At 39.2% G+C, this 6,000-nt stretch overlaps 1 protein-coding gene across 13 annotated transcripts in view; it reads right to left on the bottom strand.

Annotated features, from left to right (window-relative positions):
* Positions 1-2,800: 2,800 nt before the first annotated feature.
* The window catches only part of Cflar (CASP8 and FADD like apoptosis regulator), a 55,801-nt gene continuing 52,601 nt past the window's right edge, over positions 2,801-6,000 (bottom strand). For all 13 annotated transcript variants that reach the window (XM_048808288.1, XM_048808291.1, XM_048808285.1 and 10 more), the window contains one exon: positions 2,801-5,106. The gene's annotated coding sequence lies outside the window, so the exon portion shown is untranslated. The remainder of the gene's footprint in view (positions 5,107-6,000) is intronic.

Below are 6,000 nucleotides of genomic sequence, written 5' to 3'. Positions count from 1 at the left end.
CTTGGTCAAGATTCAAGATTCTCCAGTGCAGAGATAATAGAATTACAGCTCAGTCAACTATCCAAAACCTTCATCTGTCGAAATTGTTTCTTCATTTTCAGCTTCTTCAAGATTTTCCTCCAAACACTGTTGTCTCAGACAAATTGGATGACCCACAGAGTTACCAGTGCCCCAAACCAGAGACCCTGCTGGGTTCAGGCAGACTGAATTCGATTGCCCACCAATGTCAGAAATAAGAGAAATGATAATAAACAGGAAAAAGGAATTTAATTGCAGTTTGACCCAAACTGGGAAAGCAGTTAATATGCCTGTGTGTCAAACACAAACATTACAATTTATAGGAACAAAAGCGAGAGATGTACATATGTAGACTTAGCCAGGCTGTGCTGCCCAGAGATGTTTCCATTTTGGTTTCACTGGCATCTGCTCGAGCCAAGGGTTGGAGCATCTCAGTTTCCATTCTTGGCTTGAGGAAATTGAGATGGAGAAATACAGGTTACCAGGAAATAAAATAGGGGAAAAATAGTTTGGTATATTTAATTTAAACAAGTCCTCATTACAAGGAGCAAAAACCATAGTAGATACAGAACTCACCCAATTAGAAACTAGTTGGCTATAGGAAGATAGAAGAAGGGGGACTAGGGTGAAAATGATGTTCTGGTAGTGCTGTTAGCCGAAATTGGAGACATGGACAGGAGAATTGGAATAAGGCTTTTTAAATGTTGGGTGTATATTAAGTTTGAGGTACCAGAGGGAAAAATCAAGTGGGAAAATCTTCCAGAAATTGAAAAGAGTTGAAAGGAATGTAGGGTATAAAAATCCATCTTAGAGTCACTTGTATTGAAATACTACTTGAAGCCACAAAGTTGTCAAAAGACAAAATATAAATAGAGGAAAAAAAGAGTGATCCTCAGGAATATCCGCATTTAAAGATCAGGAAGTGAAGGATAGCAAGAAGTCCTAGATAGAACTTCTTTAGTGGATCCTTGGAGAAACAGGGAGGAGGCAACCAAGATGAATGTCACCCTTGAACGCTGAAGACTTGTTAGAATGGTTAAGGTGAAATGCAGATGGCAGGGAAGTTGAAGTAAATGGGCAAAGAGGAAGGGAGATAGTATGAACTAGTCTTAATGTTTCCCTAGGACAGGGCCCAAAAGAGAGGGAATTTATTCAACGAGGGAGGCAGAGTTTGCTTTTAGATTAAAGGATTGAAGAGAGAGGAAGAGACTAAAGATATAAAATAGTTGAAATCATACCCTATCTTGGAAGAAGGACTAAAAAGGGGATTGGAACCCTAGATATGAGGCAGGAAGTCCTTACCAAATAAGAAAGAAAAGATGGTTTTTGTACCATTGTTTAAATATGGAAAAATTGTAAAAGACGTATCGACATGACCCCATGAATGAAAAGAAAGAGAAGAGGCTGAAGGTGTAGCTCAATGGTAGAGCACATGTTTAGCATGCCTGAGACTCTGGGTTTGGTCCCCCATATCACAAGAGGAAAAAAAGAGAGAAAGTATTAAATATAATATTATGCCACTTGTGTTTAAAATAAATACATTCATCATGTTTAATAAAACCACTAGACTTTTTTTAGTTTTTATTTTATTTTTTTAAGTATAATAACATATTGTTTAAAATGAAACAAACAATTCAGTCAAAATTCTCCACATTTCCCCAACATTGTATACTGTCAAGATGTAAGGTAAAGCTTCAGTGATCCAGAAGGTGGGGTAACTGACTGACAGAGAAACAGAAACAGACCCATACAAATACAACCAAATGACCTTCGAGAAAGAAACAAAGGTTATTCAGTAGAGAAGATGGTCTTTTCAACAAATGGTGCTAGGACAAGTGTAAAAAGTGAATCCAGACACGGGTCTTACATGTTTCACAAAAAAAATTGACTCAAAATTGATTGTAGACCTAAGTGTGAAATACAAGACTACAACTTCTAGGAGAAAACCTAGATGACCTTGCATTTGACAATGGTTTCTTAGATAAAATGCCAAAAGCACAATTCACAAAAGAAATAACTAATAAGTTGGACTTCACTAAAATTAAAATCTTCAGCTCCGTGAAAGGCATTATTAAGAGAAAGAAAAGATGAAAGAACTAACACGGCCTGGGAGAAAGTATTTGTAAGACACAAATCTGATAAAGGAGGAGGATTGCAAGTTCAAGGCCCACCTGGGCAACTTAGTGAGACCCTGTCTCAAAATAAAAATAAAAAATAAAAGAGCTGGGGAAGAAGTGGTAGAATCCCCTAAGTTCAATCCTCAGTGCAGAAAAAGAAAAAGAGAGAGAGAGAGAGACAGGGAAAGGGGGGGAAATGTTTTTAGAATAATGCATGTGTGAATCAATCAATCAATTCTAATCTCTCTTTTTCTTATTGAGGTGAAATTCACATGAGATAGAATTAACTGTTTTAAAGTACACAGATCTGTGACTTTAGTAAATTTGTAGTGTTGTGCAACCATCACTTCTATCTAGTTATAAGACGTTTTTATCACCCCAAAGGAAGCTGCATACCCAGTAAGCATTCTCTCCCCATTCCTTCTGGGAAAGTCCCTAGCAACATATGATATACCTTCTGGTAACACAGTTTTAGCTATTCTGAATATTTCCTATAAACAGCATCACAAAATATGTAATCTTTCATGTCTGACTTGTTTCGCTTAGCATGTTTTTGAGACTCATCCATGTACTTTCTTCCTTTTCACAGACGAATAATATTTTATTGTATGGATACATTTCATTTATATAAGTAAACATATAAAACGTGGGTATATTTTGTTTGTCCATCTGTTGGTGGACATTGGATTGTTTCTACCTTTTGGCTCTGGTACTGTGCTGCTTAAGACACGCGTGTTTGAATTTTTTTTTTTTTGAGAGAGAGAATTTTAATATTTATTTTTTAGTTTATCGGCGGACACAACTTCTTTGTTTTGTATGTGGTGCTCAGGATCGAACCCGGGCCGCAAGCATGCCAGGCGAGCACGGTACCGCTTGAGCCACATCCCCAGCCCCAAGACATGCGTGTTTGAATTCTTGATTCAAATCTGCCATTAAGGTGGTCCTCCTGGTTATCGCCTAGGGAGTTAAGTTTATTTGTGGTACTTAGTAGATATCAGCTGACATTGCACAGGGATTTGTTGAAGAGAACTGATTTTCTTGTGTTTGCTTATTAAATATGTAATGAAGCCAATGTAGAAAACCTTGGCTCTGGAGCCCTGCAGCTTTGGGGTAACACAAGAAAAGGAAGAAAAGAAGCTGGGCATAGTGGTGCACACCTGTAATTCCAGTGATTCAGGCAGTTAAGATAGGAGGATTGCAAGTCTGGGCATCTTACCAAAACTCTGACTCAAAATAAAAAGTAAAAAGAGCTTTGGATGTAGCTTGTGGTAGAGCACCCCTGAGTTCAATCCTCTGTTAATAAAAAAAGAGGTTGGGGGTAGAAAGTGATTCTCGGAATAGGGAGGTTCTTGTGGCTCCCTGGGAAGATCAGTCATTCCATTCAGTGGCCTTGATTAAAGTTCTACATTTCCACCTTTGGGGTTATTACATTGCAAGAGAGGACCCAGCAAGGAAAACAAGGAATTGTAGATTTTTAAGACGTGGCTCTTTTTGAGTCATGATCTTGATTATCTTTAACCTTTCAAAATGAATCTCTCTCCTTCACATTTGGCTTTATATATGTAGCTTTCAAACTCTTACTGTGAATTCTTATTCACCATGAACTCAATACAAAAGCTGTGTCTGTAATTTGAGTGACTCAGAATGACTTTTCCATGTGAGTCACACCTCTCAGGACGATTCTGTTCAAACTGTACCATCTTAATTAAGCATCTCCATCCTCCTCAAAAAAAGCACAAAAGATGAAACAAGAAAAACGAGATCATCCATATTAAACATTTAGGCCAGCTCAGATTTAAGTGTATACATTTTAAATAATAATTAGAAAATAAAAATAATCATCTATACAAATTTCTTTCAAGCTTATAATAGGAACAAACATTCCAGATATTTTAATCAAAGAACAAAACATCAGTTGGGCTAATCAGTTTGAGAGAAATATAAATTCTGATTTTTTTCATTCACATAAAAGTCCAGAGGTAGGTGGTTTAGGCTGGTATGGTGCATTTGCTCCTTAACATCCTCATTCAGTGTTCAGCTATTCTTCACCATGCAGCTATTCCTGTAATATGGCCCTCCATAGTTCAACACGGAAGTTAGAGATCCAGCCATCAAATCCACTATCTAATCAACAGGATGGAAGAAGAGACAAATAAGGGGCAAGGGCAAAACATAGATATCTTTCAAGGAAAGTTTTTTTTTTTTTTTTTTTTTTTTTGCAGCTGCCATAGTTACTTCTGCTTACCTCTCATTGGCCAGACTTAGTTGATGTTTGGACAACCATATTCTTTAAGGCTACTTTACCAATTATAAATCGCAGCCAATTTGACAAGATTGACCTCAAATTCTGACTTCCTGGTGGCATAAGAAACAAGCTTAATCCTGAAAATTTACTCCTAGAATATGGGTGAAGAGATTCCCAGATTCCTGCTGCAGACAGGAGAAGGTGTTCAATACCACTTACCACAATCTATTCATGGAAGAGAAGTGCAATAGTTTGGAACTTAAATGACCCTCAAAGGCCAGTGTGTTGAAGGCTTGGTCCCAGCAGGTGGCACTACTGGAGGTGGTGGAAACCTTTGGGAGGCGAGGCCTAGTGGAAGGAGTTAGTTCACTGGGGAGGGAGTGCCTTAGAAGAGGATATTGGAACCAGGTCCCTTCTCTCCTTTTCTCTGCTTCCAAACTGTCAGCTTGAACAGCTTCCTCTGCCTTGTGCTTCCTCTACCTTGTACCACTCACCACAGCCTTAAACAACAGGGCTAAGTGACTGTGGACTGAAATGTCTGAAACCATAAGCCAAAATAGACCTTTTGTGTTTTGAAGCTGATTATCTCGGCATTTGTACAGTAACAGAAAGATGACTTACCGGAGGAGGAAAGAGTGGGGAGCCGGAATGGAACCAGGGTTGGGGAATCAGTCCTCACAACCAGCTCCTGAGAGAAGAGTCTGTGGGTTGCAAGTTTCCCTGACACTGAAACAGGGGGTAGAAAGGAGACAGGTGTGAAGACCAAACTAAAAAGAAGAGGAAAATTTCATTAACAATGAAAAACAATGGGCTGCCAGGCCTAGTGATGCATGCCTATAATCCCAGCGGCTCCGGCGGCTGAGGCAGGAGGATCACAAGTTCAAAACCAGCCTCAGCAACAGCACAGTACTAAGCAACTTAGTGAGACCCTGTCTATAAATAAAATACAGAATAGGGTGGTAGATGTGGCTCAGTGGTCGAGTGCCCCTGAATTCAATCCCTGCCCCCCCCCAAAAAAAGAACCAATGAGAAAAAAGTTGGAAGAAACATCTTAGCTTTAATATATAAACCAATATTAGACGATAATTTGGAAAAGAGAAAAAATATATAATTATAATATATATAACAGTCATAATTCTGTCATCCCTACACTGTTACCACAAAATGACCCAGCCAGATATAAACTTCACAGATCATTTCAGCCTTTTATTCAGTGGGTCCATGGGAATGGACCCACTCTTCTGGTGGAAAATGAGCCTCTGAACAAAGGAGGACACTGGGCTTATATAGATTATACTGAGAGGTGCCTTAAATAATGAGCATGTCAGCTTGGGCACTCAGGAATTTTGGGTCTGTCTTACTGGGCAAAATGGGAGGGGTTCTGGGGTCAGCAGTCAGTCTCTGGGATTTATCTTACTGGGCCCAATGAAAGGTTTGGGGTCACTGTAGTATCTGGAAAGGATTCACTTAGGAAAGGATCAATGCTTTGGCCTCTTCCTGGAGACTGCCTTTCTAGGTTGATGGACACCTCCTCCCCAGGGTTTGTTTTATCACCAGCAAAGAATGTATTGGGAAAGATTCAATGCTCTCAATGTATGGCTTTCTCACTCCCCTTTTCCC

The sequence above is a fragment of the Marmota marmota genome, unplaced genomic scaffold (assembly GCF_001458135.2).
Source record: "Marmota marmota marmota unplaced genomic scaffold, marMar, whole genome shotgun sequence".
NCBI lineage: Eukaryota > Metazoa > Chordata > Mammalia > Rodentia > Sciuridae > Marmota > Marmota marmota.
This window is presented reverse-complemented; position numbering and strand designations above follow the sequence as displayed.